The sequence below is a fragment of the Triticum aestivum genome, chromosome 5A, assembly GCF_018294505.1.
Source record: "Triticum aestivum cultivar Chinese Spring chromosome 5A, IWGSC CS RefSeq v2.1, whole genome shotgun sequence".
Taxonomy (NCBI): Eukaryota; Viridiplantae; Streptophyta; class Magnoliopsida; order Poales; family Poaceae; genus Triticum; species Triticum aestivum.
The window spans coordinates 564,829,905-564,850,861 of NC_057806.1; positions in this window are offsets into that span (position 1 = coordinate 564,829,905).

Sequence of the window (20,957 nt, forward strand, 5' to 3'; positions counted from 1 at the left end):
ATGCGTTTGACACCTATGTGACCAAGGCGGCAGTGCCACAAGTATGTGGGACTATCATTATCAACCTTACATCTTTTAGTATTCACACTATGAATATGTGTAGCATTACGCTCGAGATTCATTAAGAATAAACCATTCACCATAGGAGCGTGACCATAAAACATATCTCTCATATAAATAGAACAACCATTATTCTCGGATTTAAATGAGTAGCCATCTCGAATTAAACGAGATCCTGATACAATGTTCATGCTCAAAGCTGGTACTAAATAACAATTATTGAGGTTTAAAACTAATCCCGTGGGTAAATGTAGAGGTAGCGTGTCGACGGCGATCACATCGACCTTGGAACCATTCCCGACGCGCATCGTCACCTCGTTCTTCGCCAGTCTCCGTTTATTTCGCAGCTCCTGCTTTGAGTTACAAATGTGAGCAACCGCACCGGTATCAAATACCCAGGAGCTACTACGAATACGGGTAAGGTACACATCAATTACATGTATATCACATATACCTTTTGTGTTGCCGGCCTTCTTGTCCGCTAAGTATTTGGGGCAGTTCCGCTTCTAGTGACCACTTCCCTTGCAATAAAAGCACTCAGTCTCGGGCTTGGGTCCATTCTTTGGCTTCTTTCCGGCAGCTTGCTTATCGGGCGCGGCAACTCCCTTGCCGTCCTTCTTGAAGTTCTTTTTACCCTTGCCTTTCTTGAACTTGGTGGTTTTATTGACCATCAACACTTGATGTTCCTTTTTGACTTCTACCTCTGCTGATTTCAGCATTGAAAATACCTCAGGAATGGTCTTTTCCATCCCCTGCATATTGACGTTCATCACAAAGCTCTTGTAGCTCGGTGGAAGCGACTGAAGGATTCTGTCAATGACCGCGTCATTCGGGAGATTAACTCCCAGCTGAGTTAAGCGGTTATGTAATCCAGACATAGTGAGTATGTGCTCACTGACAGAACTATTTTCCTCCATCTTACAGCTGAAGAACTTGTCGGAGACTTCATATCTCTCGACCCGGGCATGAGCTTGAAAAACCATTTTTAGCTCTTCGAACATCTCATATGCTCCGTGTCTCTCAAAACGCTTTTGGAGCCCCGGTTCTAAGCTGTAAAGCATGCCACACTGAATGAGGGAGTAGTCATCAGCACGTGTCTGCCAAGCGTTCATAACGTCTTGGTTCTGTGGGATGGGTGCGTCACCTAGCGGTGCTTCTAGGACATAATCTTTCTTGGCAGCTATGAGGATGATCCTCAGGTTCCGGACCCAGTCCGTATAATTGCTGCCATCGTCTTTCAGCTTGGTTTTCTCTAGGAACGCGTTGAAGTTGAGAACAACGTGGGCCATTTGATCTACAAGACATATTGTAAAGATTTTAGACTAAGTTCATGATAATTAAGTTCATCTAATCAAATTATATAATGAACTCCCACTCAGATAGACATCCCTCCCGTCATCTAAGTATAACATGATCCGAGTTAACTAGGCCGTGTCCGATCATCACGTGAGAAGGACTAGTCAACATCGGTGAACATCTTCATGTTGATCGTATCTTCTATATGACTCATGCTCGACCTTTCGGTCTTCTATGTTCCGAGGCTATGTCTGTACATGCTAGGCTCGTCAAGTCAACCTAAGTGTTTGCATGTGGAAATCTGTCTTACACCCGTTGTATGCGAACGTTGGAATCTATCACACCCGATCATCACGTGGTGCTTCGAAACAACGAACTGTCGCAACGGTGCACAGTTAGGGGAAACACTTTCTTGAAATTATTATGAGGGATCATCTTATTTACTACCATCGTTCTAAGTAAACAAGATGCAAAAACATGATAAACATCACATGCAATCAAATAATAATAGTGACATGATATGGCCAATATCACATAGCTCCTTTGATCTCCATCTTGGGGCTCCATGATCATCTTGTCACCGGCATGACACCATGATCTCCATCATCATGATCTCCATCATCGTGTCTCCATGAAGTTTCTCGCCAACTATTACTTCTACTACTATGGCTAACACGTTTAGCAATAAAGTAAAGTAATTTACATGGCGTTTCTCAATGACACGCAGGTCATACAAAAAATAAAGACAACTCCTATGGCTCCTACCGGTTGTCATACTCATCGACATGCAAGTCGTGATTCCTATTACAAGAACATGATCTCATACATCACATATATATCATTCATCATTCATCACAACTTTGGCCATATCACATCACAAAGCACTTGCTGCAAAAACAAGTTAGACGTCCTCTAATTGTTGTTGCAAGTTTTACGTGGCTGCAAAAGAGTTCTAGCAAGAACATTTTCTTACCTACGTGAAAGCCACAACGTGATTTGTCAACTTCTATTTACCCTTCATAAGGACCATTTTCATCAAATCCGCTCCAACTAAAGTGGGAGAGACAGACACCCGCTAGCCACCTTATGCAACTAGTGCATGTCAGTCGGTGGAACCAGTCTCACATAAGCGTACGTGTAAGGTCGGTCCGGGCCGCTTCATCCCACAATACCGCTGAAGCAAAATAAGACTAGTAGCAGCAAGAAAGTTGACAACATCTACGCCCACAACAAATTGTGTTCTACTCGTGCAAAGAGAACTACGCATAGACCTAGCTCATGATGCCACTGTTGGGGAACGTTGCAGAAAACAAAAAAATTTCTACGGTTTCACCAAGATCCATCTATGAGTTCATCTAGCAACGAGTGATCGGATTGCATCTACATACCTTTGTAGATCACGCGCGGAAGCGTTCAAAGAACGGGGATGAGGAAGTCGTACTCGACATGATCCAAATCACCGGAGATCCTAGCGCCAAACGGACGGCACCTCCGCTTTCAACACATGTACGGTCAGCATGACGTCTCCTCCTTCTTGATCCAGCAAGGGGGAAGGAGAGGTTGATGAAGATCCAGCAGCACGACGGCATGGTGGTGGATGCAGGGGTCACCGCAGCAGGGCTTCGCCGTTCTACTACGAGAGGGAGAGGTGTTGCAGGGGAGAGGGAGGCGCCAAGACTCAAAGGTGCGGCTGCCCCCTCCCTCCCCCCCTTTATATAGGCCCCCTAGGGGGTGCGCCGGCCCTAGGAGATGGGATCTCCTAGGGGGGCGGCGGCCAAGGAGTGGAGTGCCCCCCAAGCCAGGTGGGGCGCCCCCCCACCCTAGGGTTCCCAACCCTAGGCGCATGGGGCGGGAGAAGGGGGGCGCACCAGCCCACTATGGGCTGGTTCCCCTCCCCACTTTGGCCCATGGGGCCCTCCTAGATGGGTGGCCCACTCGGTGGACCCCCGGGACCCTTCCAGTGGTCCCGGTACAATACCGGTGACCCCCGAAACTCTCCCGGTGGCCGAAACTGCACTTCCTATATATAATTCTTCACCTCCGGACCATTCCGGAACTCCTCGTGACGTCCAAGATCTCATCCTGGACTCCGAACAACTTTCGGGTTACTGCATATTCATATCTCTACAACCCTAGCGTCACCGAACCTTAAGTGTGTAGACCCTACGGGTTCGGGAGACATGTAGACATGACCGAGATGGCTCTCCGGTCAATAACCAACAGCGGGATCTGGATACCCATGTTGGCTCCCACATGCTCCTCGATGATCTCATCGGATGAACCATGATGTCGAGGATTCAAGCAAACCCGTATACAATTCCCTTTGTCAATCGGTACGTTACTTGCCTGAGATTCGATCGTCGGTATCCCAATACCTCGTTCAATCTCGTTACCGGCAAGTCACTTTACTCGTACCGTAATGCATGATCCCGTGACCAGACACTTGGTCACTTTGAGCTCATTGTGATGATGCATTACCGAGTGGGCCCAGAGATACCTCTCCGTCATACGGAGTGACAAATCCCAGTCTTGATCCGTGTCAACCCAACAGACACTTTCGGAGATACCCGCATTATACCTTTATAGTCACCCAGTTACGTTGTGACATTTGGTACACCCAAAGCACTCCTACGGTATCCGGGAGTTACACGATCTCATGGTCTAAGGAAAAGATACTTGACATTGGAAAAACTCTAGCAAACGAACTATACGATCTTGTGCTATGTTTAGGATTGGGTCTTGTCCATCACATCATTCTCCTAATGATGTGATCCCGTTATCAATGACATCCCCATGTCCATAGCCAGGAAACCATGACTATCTGTTGATCAACGAGCTAGTCAACTAGAGGCTCACTAGGGACACATTGTGGTCTATGTATTCACACATGTATTACGATTTCCGGATAATAAAATTATAGCATGAATAATAGACAATTATCATGAACAAGGAAATATAATAATAATCCTTTTATTATTGCCTCTAGGGCATATTTCATTCAGTCTCCCACTTGCACTAGAGTCGATAATCTAGATTACAATGTAATGATTCTAACACCCATGAGTGTTGGTGCTGATCATGTTTTGCTTGTGAGAGAGGCTTAGTCAATGGGTCTGCAATATTCAGATCCGTATGTATCTTGCAAATCTCTATGTCTCCCTCCTTGACTTGATCACGGATGGAATTGAAGCATCCCTTGATGTGCTTGGTTCTCTTGTGAAATCTGGATTCCTTTGCCAAGGCAATTGCACCAGTATTGTCACATAATATTTTCATTGGACCCGATGCACTAGGTATTACACCTAGATCGGATATGAACTCCTTCATCTAGACTCCTTCATTTGCTGCTTCCGAAGCAGCTATGTACTCCGCTTCACATGTAGATCCCGCGCACGACGCTCTGCTTGGAACCTGAAGGAAATATGCCCTAGAGGCAATAATAAAGTTATTATTTATTTCCTTATATCATGATAAATGTTTATTATTCATGCTATAATTGTATTAACTGGAAACATAATACATGTGTGAATACATAGACAAACAGAGTGTCACTAGTATGCCTCTACTTGACTAGCTCGTTGATCAAAGATGGTTATGTTTCCTAACCATAGACATGAGTTGTCATTTGATTAACGGGATCACATCATTAGGAGAATGATGTGATTGACTTGACCCATTCTGTTAGCATAGCACTTGATCGTTTAGTTTGTTGCTATTGCTTTCTTCATGACTTATACATGTTCCTATGACTATGAGATTATGCAACTCCTGTATACCGGAGGAACACTTTGTGTGCTACCAAACATCACAACGTAACTGGGTGATTATAAAGATGCTCTACAGGTGTCTCAGAAGGTACTTGTTGGGTTGGCGTATTTTGAGATTAGGATTTGTCACTCCGATTGTCGGAGAGGTATCTCTGGGCCCTCTCGGTAATGCACATCGCTTAAGCCTTGCAAGCATTGCAACTAATGAGTTAGTTGCATGATGATGTATTACGGAACGAGAAAAGAGACTTGCCGGTAACGAGATTGAACTAGGTATTGAGATACCGACGATCGAATCTCGGGCAAGTAACATACCGATGACAAAGGGAACAACGTATGTTGTTATGCGGTCTGACCGATAAAGATCTTCGTAGAATATGTGGGAGCCAATATGAGCATCCAGGTTCCGCTATTGGTTATTGACCGGAGACATGTCTCGGTCATGTGTACATTGTTCTCGAACCCATAGCGTCCGCACGCTTAAGGTATCGATGATAGTTATATTATGAGTTTATGAGTTTTGATGTACCGAAGGAGTTCGGAGTCCCGGATGAGATCGTGGACATGACGAGGAGTCTCGAAATGGTCGAGACATAAAGATCGATATATTGGACGACTATATTCGGACATCGGAAAGGTTCCGAGTGATTCGGGTATTTTTCGGAGTACCAGAGAGTTACGGGAATTCGCCGGGGAGTATATGGGCCTTATTGGGCCATACGGGAATAGAGGAGAGAGGCCAAAAGGAAGGAGGTGTGCGCCCCCCCTCTGGTCCGAATTGGACAAGGGGTGCAGCCCACTTTTCCTTGTTCCTCTCCCCCTCTTTCCTTCTCTCCTACTCCAACAAGGGAAGGAGGAGTCCTACTCCCGGTGGGAGTAGGACTCCCCCCCTTGGCGCGCCCTCCTCCTAGGCCGACCGCCTCCCTCCCTTGCTCCTTTATATACGGGGGCAGGGGGGCACCCCATAGACACAACAGTTGATCATTGATCTCTTAGCCGTGTGCGGTGCCCCCCTCCACCATAGTCCTCGATAATATTGTAGTGGTGCTTAGGCGAAGCCCTGCGATAGTAGAACATCAAGATCGTCACCACGCCGTCGTGCTGACGGAACTCTTCCCCAACATTCTGCTGGATCGGAGTTCGGGGATCGTCATCGAGCTGAACGTGTGCTAGAACTCGGAGATGCCGTAGTTTCGGTGCTTGATCGGTCGGGCCGTGAAGACGTACGACTACATCAACCGCGTTATGCTAACACTTCCGCTTTCGGTGTACGTAGTGCGTGGACAACACTCTCCCCTCTCATTGCTATGCATCACCATGATCTTGCGTGTGCGTAGAATTTTTTTTGAAATTACTACGTTCCCCAACAGTGGCTTCCGAGCCTAGGTTTTATGCGTTGATGTTGTGCACGAGTAGAACACAAGTGAATTATGGGCGATATAAGTCATACTGCTTACCAGCATGTCACACTTTGGTTTGGCGGTATTGTTGGATGAAGCGGCCCGGACCGACATTACGCGTACTCTTACGTGAGACTGGTTCTACCGACGTGCTTTGCACACAGGTGGCTGGCGGGTGTCAGTTTCTCCAACTTTAGTTGAACTGAGTGTGGCTATGCCCGGTCCTTGCGAAGGTTAAAACAACACCAACTTGACAAACTATCGTTGTGGTTTTGATGCGTAGGTAAGAACGGTTCTTGCTCAGCCCGTAGCAGCCACGTAAAACTTGCAACAACAAAGTAGAGGACGTCTAACTTGTTTTTGCAGGGCATGTTATGATGTGATATGGTCAAGACATGATGCTAAATTTTATTGTATGAGATGACCATGTTTTGTAACCAAGTTATCGGCAACTGGCAGGAGCCATATGGTTGTCGCTTTATTGTATGCAATGCAATTGCGCTGTAATGCTTTACTTTATCACTATAGCGATAGTCGTGGAAGCATAAGATTGACGAGATGACAACGATGCTATGATGGTGATCAAGGTGTCGCGCCGGTGACGATGGTGATCATGACGGCGCTTCGGAGATGGAGATCACAAGCACAAGATGATGATGGCAATATCATATCACTTATATTGATTGCATGTGATGTTTATCTTTTATGCATCTTATCTTGCTTTGTTTGACGGTAGCATTATAAGATGATCTCTCGCTAAATTTCAAGATAAAAGTGTTCTCCCTGAGTATGCACCGTTGCCAAAGTTCGTCGTGGCCAGACACCACGTGATGATCGGGTGTGATAAGCTCTACGTCCATCTACAACGGGTGCAAGCCAGTTTTGCACACGCAGAATACTCAGGTTAGACTTGACAAGCCTAGCATATGCAGATATGGCCTCGGAACACTGAGACCGAAAGGTCAAGCGTGAATCATATAGTAGATATGATCAACATAATGATGTTCACCATTGAAAGCTATTCCATTTCACGTGATGATCGGTTATGGTTTAGTTGATTTGGATCTCGTGATCACTTAGATGATTAGAGGGATGTCTATCTAAGTGGGAGTTCTTAAGTAATATGATTAATTGAACTTTAATTTATCATGAACTTAGTCCTGGTAGTATTAGCATATCTATGTTGTAGATCAATAGCTCGCGATGTTGCTCCCCATTTAATTTTTATATGTTCCTAGAGAAAACTAAGTTGAAAAATGTTAGTAGCAATGATGCGGATTGGATCCGTGATCTGAGGATTATCCTCATTCATGCACAGAAGAATTATGTCCTTGATGCACCGCTAGGTGACAGACCTATTGCAGGAGCAGATGCAGATGTTCTGAACGTTTGTCTAGCTCAATATGATGATTACTTGATAGTTTAGTGCACCATGCTTAACGGCTTAGAATCGGGACTTCAAAGGCGTTTTTAACGTCATGGAACATATGAGATGTTCTAGGAGTTGAAGTTAATATTTCAAGAAAATACCCGAGTTGGGAGATATGAAGTCTCCAACAAGTTCTATAGCTAAAATATGGAGGAGAATAGCTCAAGCAGTGAGCATGTGCTCAGATTGTCTGGGTACTACAATCGCTTTAATCAAGTGGGAGTTAGTCTTCCAGATAAATAGTGATTGACAGAATTCTCTAGTCACCACCAAGTTAGTAGAACTTCGTGATGAACTATAATATGCAAGGGATAACGGAAACGATTCCCAAGCTCTTTGCGATGCTTAAATCGACGAAGGTAGAAATCAAGAAAATCATCAAGTGTTGATGGTAAACAAAACCACTAGTTTCAAGTAAAGGGACAAAGGGAAGAAAGGGGAACTTCAAGAAGAACGACAAGCAAGTTGCTGCTCAAGTGAAAAACCCAAGTCTGGACCAAAGCCTGAAACTGAGTGCTTCTACTGCAAAGGGACTGGTCATTGGAAGCGGAACTACCCCAAGTATTTGGCGGATAAGAAGGATGGCAAAGTGAACAAAGGTATATTTGATATACATATTATTGATGTGTATTTTACTAGTGTTCGTAGCAACCCCTCGGTATTTGATACTGGTTCAGTTGCTAAGAGTAGTAACTCGAAACGGGAGTTGCAGAATGAACAGAGACTAGTTAAGGGTGAAGTGACGATGTGTGTTGGAAGTGGTTCCAAGATTGATATGATCATCATCGCACACTCCCTATACTTTCGGGATTAGTGTTGAACCTAAATAAGTGTCATTTGGTGTTTGCGTTGAGCATGAATATGATTTGATCATGTTTATTGCAATACGGTTATTCATTTAAGTAAGAGAATAAATTGTTGTTCTGTTTACATGAATAAAACCTTATATGGTTACACACCCAATGAAAATGGTTCATTGGATCTCGATCATAGTGATACACATATTCATAATATTGAAACCAAAAGATGCAAAGTTAGTAATGATAGTGCAACTTATTTGTGGCACTGCCGTTTAGGTCATATTGGTGTAAAATGCATGAAGAAAATCCATGCTGATGGGCTTTTGGAATCACTTGATTATGAATCAATTGATGCTCGCGAACCATGCCTCATGGGCAAGATGACTAAGACTCCGTTCTCCGGAACAATGGAGCAAGCAACAGATTTGTTGGAAATCATACATACTGATGTATGTGGTCCGATGAATATTGAGGCTCGCGGCAGGTATCATTATTTTTTGATCTTCACAAATGATTTGAGCAGATATGAGTATATCTACTTGATGAAACACAAATCTGAAACATTTGAAAAGTTCGAAGAATTTCAGAGTGAAGTGGAGAATCATCATAACAAAAATAAAAGTTTCTACGATATGATCGCAGAAGGAAAATATTTGAGTTATGAGTTTGGCCTTCAGTTAAAACATTGTGAAATAGTTTCACTACTCACGCCACCTGGAACACCACAGTGTAATGGTGTGTCTGAATGTCGTAACCGTACTTTATTAGATATGGTGCGATCTATGACATCTCTTACTGATTTACCGCTATTGTTTTGGGGTTATGCATTACAGACAACTACATTCACGTTAAATAGGGCACCATCTAAATCCGTTGAGACGACACCGTATGAACTATGGTTTGGCAAGAAACCTAAGCTGGTGTTTCTTAAAGTTTGAGGTTGCATTGCTTATGTGAAAAAGTTTCAACCTGATAAGCTCAAACCCAAATCGGAGAAGTGCGTCTTCATAGGATACCCAAAAGAAAATGTTGGGTACACCTTCTATCACAGATCCGAAGGCAAGATATTCATTGCTAAGAATGGATCCTTTCTAGAGAAGGAGTTTCTCTCAAAAGAAGTGAGTGGGAGGAAAATAGAACTTGATGAGGTAACTGTACCTGCTCCCTTATTGGAAAGTAGTTCATCATAGAAATCTGTTCATGTGACTACTACACCAATTAGTGAGGAAGCTAATGATGATGATCATGTAACTTCAGATCAAGTTACTACCGAACCTCGTAGGTAAACCAGAGTGAGATTCGCACCAGAGTGGTACGGTAATCCTGTTCTAGAGGTCATGTTACTTGACCATGACGAGCCTACGAACTATGAGGAAGCGATGATGAGCCTAGATTCCGTGAAATGGCTTCAGGACATGAAATCTGAGATGAGATCCATGTATGAGAACAAAGTATGGACTTTGATTGACTTGCCCAATGATCGGCGAGCCATTGAGATTAAATGGATCTTCAAGAGGAAGACGGACGCTGATATTAGTGTTACTATCTACAAAGCTAGAATTGTCGCAAAAAGGTTTTCGACAAGTTCAAGGTGTTGACTACGATGAGAGTTTCTCACTCGTATCTATGCTTAAGTCTGTCCAAATCATGTTGGCAATTGCCGCATTTTATGAAATCTGGAAAATGGATAAACAAAACTGCATTCCTTAATGGATTTATTAAAGAAGAGTTGTATATGATGCAACCAGAAGGTTTTGTCAATCCTAAAGCTACTAACAAAATATGCAAGCTCCAGCGATCCATCTATGGACTGGTGCAAGCATCTCGGAGTTGGAATATATGCTTTGATAAGTTGATCAAAGCATATAGTTTTATACAGAATTGCGGTGAAGCCTGTATTTACAAGAAAGTGAGTGGGAGCACTACAACATTTCTGATAAGTATATGTGAATGACATATTGTTGATCGGAGATAATGTAGAATTATTCTGCAAAGCATAAAGGAATGTTTGAAAGGAGTTTTTCAAAGAAAGACCTCGGTGAAGCTGCTTACATATTGAGCATCAAGATCTATAGAGATAGATCAAGAGACTTGATAAGTTTTTTCAATGAGTACATACCTTGACAAGATTTTGAAGTAGTTCAAAATGGAACAGTCAAAGAAGGAGTTCTTGCCTGTGTTACAAGGTGTGAAGTTGAGTAAGACTCAAAACCCGACCACGGCAGAAGATAGAGAGAAAATGAAAGTCATTCCCTATGCCTCAGCCATAGGTTCTATAAAGTATGCCATGCTGTGTACCAGACCTATTGTATACCCTGCCCTGAGTTTGGCAAGGGAGTACAATAGTGATCTAGGAGTACATCACTAGACAACGGTCAAAATTATCCTTAGTGGAATAAGGATATGTTTCTCGATTATGGAGGTGACAAAAAGGTTCGTCGTAAAGGGTTACGTCGATGCAAATTTTGACACTGATCCAGATGACTCTAAATCTCAATCTGGATACATATTGAAAGTGGGAGCAATTAGCTAGAGTAGCTCCGTGCAGAGCATTGTTGACATAGAAATTTGCAAAATACTTACGGATCTGAATGTGGCAGACCCGTTGACTAAACTTCTCTCACAAGCAAAACATGATCACACCTTAGTACTCTTTGGGTGTTAATCACATAGCGATGTGAACTAGATTATTGACTCTAGTAAACCCTTTGGGTGTTGGTCACATGTCGATGTGAACTATGGGTGTTAATCACATGGTGATGTGAACTATTGGTATTAAATCACATGGCGATGTGAACTAGATTATTGACTCTAGTGCAAGTGGGAGACTGAAGGAAATATGCCCTAGAGGCAATAATAAAGTTATTATTTATTTCCTTATATCATGATAAATGTTTATTATTCATGCTAGAATTGTATTAACCGGAAACATAATACATGTGTGAATACATAGACAAACAGAGTGTCACTAGTATGCCTCTACTTGACTAGCTCGTTGATCAAAGATGGTTATGTTTCCTAACCATAGACATGAGTTGTCATTTGATTAATGGGATCACATCATTAGGAGAATGATGTGATTGACTTGACCCATTCCATTAGCATAGCACTTGATCGTTTAGTTTGTTGCTATTGCTTTCTTCATGACTTATACATGTTCCTATGACTATGAGATTATGCAACTCCCGTTTACCGGAGGAACACTTTGTGTGCTACCAAACGTCAGAGCGTAACTGGGTGATTATAAAGGTGCTCTACAGGTGTCTCCGAAGGTACTTGTTGTGTTGGCGTATTTCGAGATTAGGATTTGTCACTCCGATTGTCTGAGAGGTATGTCTGGGCCCTCTCAGTAATGCACATCACTTAAGCCTTGCAAGCATTGAAACTAATGAGTTAGTTGCAGGATGATGTATTACGGAACGAGTAAAGAGACTTGCCGGTAATGATATTGAACTAGGTATTGAGATAATGACGATCGAATCTCGGGAAAGTAACATACCGAAGACAAAGGGAACAACGTATGTTGTTATGCGGTCTGACCGATAAAGCTCTTCGTAGAATATGTGGGAGCCAATATGAGCATCCAGGTTCCGCTATTGGTTATTGACCGGAGACGTGTCTCGGTCATGTCTACATTGTTCTCGAACCCGTAGGGTCCGCACGCTTAAGGTTTCGATGACAATTATATTATGCGTTTATGAGTTTTGATGTACCGAAGGAGTTCGGAGTCCCGGATGAGATCGGGGACATGACGAGGAGTCTCGAAATGGTCGAGACGTAAAGGTCGATACATTGGACGACTATATTCGGACATCGGAAAGGTTCCGAGTGATTCGGGTATTTTTCGGAGTACCGGAGAGTTACGGGAATTCGCTGGGGAGTATATGGGCCTTATTGGGCCATACGGGAATAGAGGAGAGAGGCCAAAAGGAAGGAGGCGCGCGCCCCCCCTCTGGTCCGAATTGGACAAGGGGTGCAGCCCACTTTTCCTTGTTCCTCTCCCCCTCTTTCCTTCTCTCCTACTCCAACAAGGGAAGGAGGAGTCCTACTCCCGGTGGGAGTAGGACTCCCCCCTTGGCGCGCCCTCCTCCTAGGCCGCCCGCCTCCCTCCCTTGCTCCTTTATATACGGGGGCAGGGGGGCACCCCATAGACACAACAGTTGATCATTGATCTCTTAGCCGTGTGCAGTGCCCCCTCCACCATAGTCCTCGATAATATTGTAGTGGTGCTTAGGCGAAGCCCTGCGACAGTAGAACATCAAGATCATCACGGCGCCGTCGTGCTGACGGAACTCTTCCCCAACATTCTGCTGGATCGGAGTCCGGGGATCGTCATCGAGCTGAACGTGTGCTAGAACTCGAAGGTGCCGTAGTTTCGGTGCTTGATCGGTCGGGCCGTGAAGACGTACGACTACATCAACCGTGTTATGCTAACGCTTCCGCTTTCGGTCTACGAGGGTACGTGGACAACACTCTCCCCTCTCATTGCTATGCATCACCATGATCTTGCGTGTGAGTAGGATTTTTTTTGAAATTAGTACGTTCCCCAACAGAACCGCACCAACTGACAGCTCCACCATTTAATAAAAATACGTGTCCGATTTGTGACTTAGAGTCATCCAGATCAGTGTCAAAGCTTGCATCGACGTAACTGTTTACGACGAGCTCTTTGTCACCTCCAGAAACGAGAAACTTATCCTTAGTCCTTTTCAGGTATTTCAGGATGTTCTTGACCGCTGTCCAGTTGTCCACTTTTGGATTACTTCGGTACCTCCCTGCTAAACTAATAGCAAGGCACACATCAGGTCTAGTACACAACATTGCATACATGATAGAACCTATGGCTGAAGAATAGGGAATGACATTCATTTCCTCTCTATCTTCTGCAGTGGTCGGGCATTGAGTCTGACTCAACTTCACACCTTGTAACACAGGCAAGAACCCTTTCTTTGCTTGCTCCATTTTGAACTTCTTCAAAACTTTATCAAGGTATGTGCTTTGTGAAAGTCCAATTAAGCATCTTGATCTATCTCTATAGATCTTGATGCACAATATATAAGTAGCTTAACCGATGTATTTCATTGAAAAATTCTTACTCAAGTATCCTTTTATGCTATTCAGAAATTTAGTATCATTTCCGGTCAGCAATATGTCATCTACATATAATATCAGAAATGTTACAGAGCTCCCACTCACTTTCTTGTAAATACAGGCTTCTCCAAAAGTCTGTATAAAACCATATGCTTTGATCACACTATCAAAGCGTATATTCCAACTCCGAGAGGCTTGCACCAGTCCATAAATGGATCGCTGGAGCTTGCACACTTTGTTAGCACCTTTTGGATCGACAAAACCTTCTGGTTGCATCATATACAACTCTTCTTTAAGATATCCATTAAGGAATGCAATTTTGACATCCATTTGCCAAATTTCATAATCACAAAATAGGGAAATTGCTAACATGATTTGGACGGACTTAAGCATCGCTACGGGTGAGAAGGTGTCATCATAGTCAACTCCTTGAACTTGTCGACAACCTTTTGCAACAAGTCGAGCTTTGTAGACAGTAACATTACCGTCAACGTCAATCTTCTTCTTGAAGATCCATTTATTCTCTATGGCCTCCCGATCATCGGGCAAGCCAACCAAAGTCCACATTTTGTTCTCATACATGGATCCCATCTCAGATTTCATGGCCTCAAGCCATTTTGCGGAATCTGGGCTCATCATCGCTTCCTCATAGTTCGTAGGTTCGTCATGGTCAAGTAACATGACCTCCAGAACAGGATTACTGTACCACTCTGGTGCGGATCTTACTCTGGTTGACCTACGAGGTTCAGTAGTAACTTGATCAGAAGTTTCATGATCATCATCATTAGCTTCCTCAGTTACTGGTGTAGGAATCACTAGAACAGATTTCAGTGATGAACTACTTTCCAATAAGGGAGAAGGTACAATTACCACATCAAGTTCTACTTTCCTCTCACTCACTTCTTTCGAGAGAAACTCTTTCTCTAGAAAGGATCCATTCTCAGGAACGAATATCTTGCCTTCGGATCTGTGGTAGAAGGTGTACCCAACAGTCTCCTTTGGGTATCCTATGAAGACACATTTCTCCGATTTGGATTTGAGCTTATCAGGTTGAAGCTTTTTCACATAAGCATCGTAGCCCCAAACTTTAAGAAACGACAACTTGGGTTTCTTGCCAAACCATAGTTCATAAGGTGTCATCTCAACAGATTTTGATGGTGCCCTATTTAACGTGAATGCAGCCATCTCTAAAGCATAACCCCAAAATGATAGCGGTAAATCAGTGAGAGACATCATAGATCGCACCATATCTAATGAAGTGTGGTTACGATGTTTGGACACACCATTTCGTTGTGGTGTTCCAGGTGGCGTGATTTGCGAAACTATTCCGCATTGTTTCAAATGAAGTCCAAACGCATAACTCAAATATTCACCTCCACGATCAGATCGTAGAAACTTGATTTTCTTGTTACAATGATTTTCACTTCACTCTGAAATTCTTTAAACTTTTCAAATGTTTCAGACTTATGTTTCATTAAGTAGATATACCCATATCTGCTCAAATCATCTGCGAAGGTAAGAAAATAACGATATCCGCCGCGAGCCTCAATGTTCATTAGACCACATACATCAGTATGTATGATTTCCAATAACTTTGTTGCTTGCTCCATTGTTCCGGAGAACGGAGTTTTAGTCATCTTGCCCATGAGGCATGGTTCGCAAGTACCAAGTGATTCCAGAAGTCCATCAGAATGGAGTTTCTTCATGCGATTTACACCAATATGACCCAAACGACAGTGCCATAAATAAGTTGCACTATCATTATCAACTTTGCATCTTTTGGCTTCAATACTATGAACATGTGTATCACTAATATCAAGATTTAGTAAAATATAGACCACTCATCAAGGGTGCATGACCATAAAAGATATTACTCATATAAATAGAACAACCAATATTCTCTGATTTAAATGAAGAACCGTCTCGCATCAAACAAGATCCAAATATAATGTTCATGCTCAACGCTAGTACCAAATAACAATTATTTAGGTCTAAAACTAATCCCAAAGGTAGATGTAGAGGTAGCGTGCCGACGGCGATCACATCGACTTTAGAACCATTTCCCACGCGCATCGTCACCTCGTCCTTAGCCAATCTTCGCTTAATCCGTAGCCCCTGTTTCGAGTTGTAAATATTAGCAACAGAATCAGTATCAAATACCCAGGCGCTACTGCGAGCATTAGTAAGGTACACATCAATAACATGTATATCAAATATACCTTTCACTTTGCCATCCTTCTTCACCGCCAAATACTTGGGGCAGTTCCGCTTCCAGTGACCAGTCCCTTTGCAGTAGAAGCACTTAGTTTCAGGCTTAGGTCCAGACTTGGGTTTCTTCACTTGAGCAGCAACTGGCTTGCTGTTCTTCTTGAAGTTCCCCTTCTTCCCTTTACCCTTTTTCTTGAAACTAGTGGTCTTGTTGACCATCAACACTTGATGCCCCTTCTTGATTTCTACCTCCGCAGCCTTTAGCATTGCGAAGAGCTCGGGAATAGTCTTATCCATCTCTTGCATATTATAGTTCATCACGAAGCTCTTGTAGCTTGGTGGCAGTGATTGAAGAACTCTGTCAATGACACTATCATCAGGAAGATTAACTCCCAACTGATTCAAGTGGTTGTGGTACCCAGACATTCTGAGTATATGTTCACTGACAGAACTATTCTCCTGCATTTTGGAGCTGTAGAACTTATTAGAGACTTCATATCTCTCAATCCGGGCATTTACTTGAAATATTAACTTCAACTCCTGGAACATCTCATATGATCCATGACGTTAAAAATGTTGTTGAAGTCACGGTTCTAAGACGTAAAGCATGGCACACTGAACTATCGAGTAGTCATCAGCTTTGCTCTGCCAGGTGTTCACAACATCTGGCGTTGCTCCTGCAGCGGGTTTGTCACCTAGCGGTGCTTCTAGGATGTAATTCTTCTGTGCAACAATGAGGATAAACCTCAAGTTACGGACCCAGTCCGTGTAGTTGTTACCATCATCTTTCAACTTAGCTTTCTCTAGGAACGCATTAAAATTCAATGGAACAACAGCACGGGCTATCGTGGTTCTAAGTCTGACAGTAGTGTAGGGGGGTAAGTATGGAGAGGCAAGATCTTAGCTATGGAGAAGTTGTAAGCACGCATGGTTTACAAGTTCAGGCCCTTCTCGGAGGAAGTAATAGCCCTACTTCTCGGAGCCCGGAGGCGGTCGACTGGATTATGTGAGTATGAATTACAGAGGTGCGAACCCTTGTCTCAGAGGAGGGGGGTGGTTATATAGAGTGCGCCAGGACCCCGGCCAACCCACGTTACAAAGGGTTCTATGTACATTAAGGCAGGGCGTTACTGGTAACACTAGTAATAAAGTGTTATGATGACCATAAAAGCTACTTAATGACCGACCATTAGCATGCGGAGTGACTTTAGGTCTCCTGGCCGTCGAGTGGTTGGATCTTGGTCGAGTGATTGCTTCTTGGTCGAGTGTCTTCGAGTCTGTCGAGTGGAACACCTCCAAGTCGATTGAAAGGTGATTTTTTCTAGAGATGTCCTTGGGTAGGGCAGTTAGGACAGGTCCATGACCCTACCCTAGGTACATAGCTTCATCATTAGCCCCCGAATGGATCGAGGTTTGAGTGGGGAAGGAGTTGAGAACTTCTCCAACTCGTTTTTCATGTCATGAGCATATCTTGTTTCGGATCAACGGACCTGAGTGATGACAGCAACTTCCTTTTCAGTCGCCTTGATCCATTCTTAATTCTTCGTCGAGTGAGTTTCTTTACTTGTAAGGCTCTGAGTGACGGTGCGGAGGAGATCTTTGGTCTAACAAGTTGTTTGCTGCCCGCAGATTTCGTGGGATCCAAATTTTGGGAAGCGCGCGGGACGGGGGAGGCCGCAGTAATCGGATGGGATAGAGTGGAGCCGCCTTGATCCCCGCACCGCCTTTTTCTCCACGTATCGCGTGCGCGATCGTTACGTGATTTGACAGAGCCACCTGGGCCTACCCGTCAGCCACTCGGAAGCGGCCTCATATAAGGCGTTGGACCGGAGTCTCCCGAACAGTGCGTTCCCATTTCCTCTTCTCCTCTTCACGCCCCTCCGCTGCGCTCGCTCTCGCCCCAGCATCACCGCTCCGTACGCGTCTCGCCGGCGACAATGGGGAAGGAGAAGATGGCGGCTCTGGAGCGGGCAAAGAAGGCGGCAGCGAGGTCGAAGGGGAAGGCGACCAGCCAAGGCGGATCTTCCTCGCGGATCGGCCTGCCGAAGGGCTGGATCCAGGGCGACTGGATCCACTCGAGGATCACCCAAGAAGACTTTGATGACCTGGCCGAAGGGGGGCTGATCCCCTATGACTTGGCGCGGCTTCCGGGGAAGGAATCTAAGCCGCAACCTCGGGAGGGTGAGCGTGTTCTTCTTGCCACCCACGTCGACCGTGGATTTTCCTTGCCTCCTCACCCTTTCTTTCAAGGGTTTCTGAACTTCTTTGGGGCACAACTCCACCATTTTACCCCCAACTCAATCGTTTATCTCGCCGCTTTCATTTCTTTGTGTGAGAATTTCCTGGGTTGCCGGCCTTACTGGGGTCTTTTCAAGCATATTTTCACTTGTCGCTCCCAGACAGTGAAAAAGGCTAATCCGAGTGACGAGAGGACCCAAATGATCCAGATGTGTGGGGGTCTTGGCATCCAGACGAGAGGGAAAAGCTCCTTTCCGGCCATGATTCTTCCTGACTCAGTTCGCGGATGGCAGTCGACCTGGTTTTACTGTAAAGACCAGTCGACGCCAGGGCAATCGACTGGCCTCCCTCCCTTTACCATGGACCGAGTGGAGAAACCCTCCCCTTTGAAGGTGCTCCCGGAGGAGAAGGCGCACGTGAAGGTGTTGGTCAATCGAGTGGTCCAGCTTATTCGTGACGGGGTCACTGGTATGGATCTCTTGGAGGTCTTCCTTCAGCGGCGCATCCAGCCTCTTCAAGCTCGAGACCATTCGATGTGGATGTATTCGGGTCTTGAAGACTCCACTCGGATTCACCCAGAGGAGGTCGACGACGACACACTGGAGAAGTGGCTGTCGAGCATTACCGGGAACAAGGACAATCCCAGGGGAGCCATGAGAGTTCCCCCATTCGACCAGTCTCATGCACCAGAGCAGGTCTGATTCTGAGTTTTTGCTTGTAATCTGAATTCACTCGCGCAACTGCCTATATTGCGTCGACTGACTTTGTTCTCCCTGCTTTCTTTCAGGCCATTATTGAAATGTATTCAATGCCCAACGGGGAGCAAGAGCAAGCACTGGAAGGCGAGGCGAGTGGCGGCGACAGTGGCGAGTGGACTTCCGATGGTGAAGGGGATGGAGGAAGCGACGACTCAAGTGATGGAGAAGAAGTCAAGTCGCCCCCTTGCAGGGAGAGGCGATCCAAGCTCGACCAAGAATGGCCGAGTGCCCGCGACATGGCAACTACTTAGGCTGATCAGTCTTCGAAGCATCCTCGGATCTCTTCACCAACCCCGACTAAGAAGGCGCCAAAGCACCCCAAAGTTGCAGAGCCGAGGACTCGGAAGGCGTTGCCGAAGATCAAGATTGATATCCCCGTCCCCTCTGCGTGAGTGTCTCTCTTTGTATTCACTCGACGCTCCACGCTGTTTGTTTTTCTTGTTTTAACTGGACGAACTTTGGAATTGTCAGCGCTGCCACTTCCGGGACCTCAGCTTACAGGGATGATGATGAGGTGATGGAGGATGTGGTCACTTCTAATCCGGGTATGATTTCTGCCATACTATCTTTATTTGGTCGATTAAACTGCAATGTGCATCATTAGGTGACGTGATTTTGGCAATTGAATGTTGCACATCTCCCAACATTATTGACCTCCCTGATGATGATGAAGAGCCCGAGAGGCCTTTGACGAGGAAGAATAGGCGAGCTCCTGTAAGTGAGGCGCTACAGTCGACGCCGAGGGCGGAACCAGTCGTTCAGGACACTGGCGACGTCAATCGGGGTTCTGTTACCTTCGCCGAGCCACTGTCGAGTGCCTTGCCTTCTTCGTCGACTGCTCGGGCCCCTGTCGACCCGCCTTCAGTTTTTGCGACCCATCATGTCCCAGAGGACGAGGTGAATGCTGCTAGGGAAGCCATACGCCAGGCGGGCATTATGATGGAGAAGATGAAGACGGTGCGGGACGCCAGCCAAGCCGCCTATGATGCCAGCTCGGCTCTCCAGAGCAACGTTCAGGTTAGTTGGTCGCCGCTTGTTCTGTTAGGATATGCTATCTGAAGACTCTTTCCGAAAATCTTTTCATCTGTACACCCACTGGGTGTGTCGATTGAATTTTTTGGACTAGTGGGGGCACGCTGAGTGCACCCACTGGGTGTAGTCCCCGAGACTACGGTGGACTGCTGGCAGTCGACTGTAGTCTTTGTATTTTGTCGAATGTATAAATAGTTTGTCTCTTCCACTCGGTCTGGTTGAGTGGGATCAGAACCGGTGGGGGCACGCAAAGTGCACCCACTGGGTGTAGTCCCCGAGACTACGGTGGACTGCTGGCAGTCGACTGTAGTCTGAGTTCTACTTTCTCTCTTTCTGCCTTTTTTTTGGACTCGACTTCGGCGGGCCAGTCGAGTGGGATCAGAACCGGTGGGGGCACGCAAAGTGCACCCACTGGGTGTAGTCCCCGAGACTATGGTGGACTGCGGGCAGTCGACCGTAGTCTTAGTATTTATTGCCTTTGTTGTTTTTCGCTGTAAAATAACTTCTCCCCTTTGATTTCAGAAATCTTGTGATCTTGGAGCTCGCTTTGCTGACTTGGAGAAGCAGCAGATTCAACTGAACCTTGACTTGGAGCTGGCCAGGACAGAGCTGCAAAAGGTCAGAGACGGCGCCGCTGGTAAGACGAGTTTGTCGACTGGTCAGTTTTAGGCTCGAGTACCCTTCTGCTATTTCTGAATCAATCGTCATTTCTTTGCAGAAAAATTGAGAGAAGCTCTGGCGAAGAAGGATGAGGATTTGGCTGCTGCTCGTAAGGAGGCTGACGACAGGACCGCTTTGGCCGAACAGAAGCTGGCTTCGGTCGGCCAGTTGGAAGAAGAGAATACCAGGCTGAAGACCGCTCTGAATGACTCCAACAA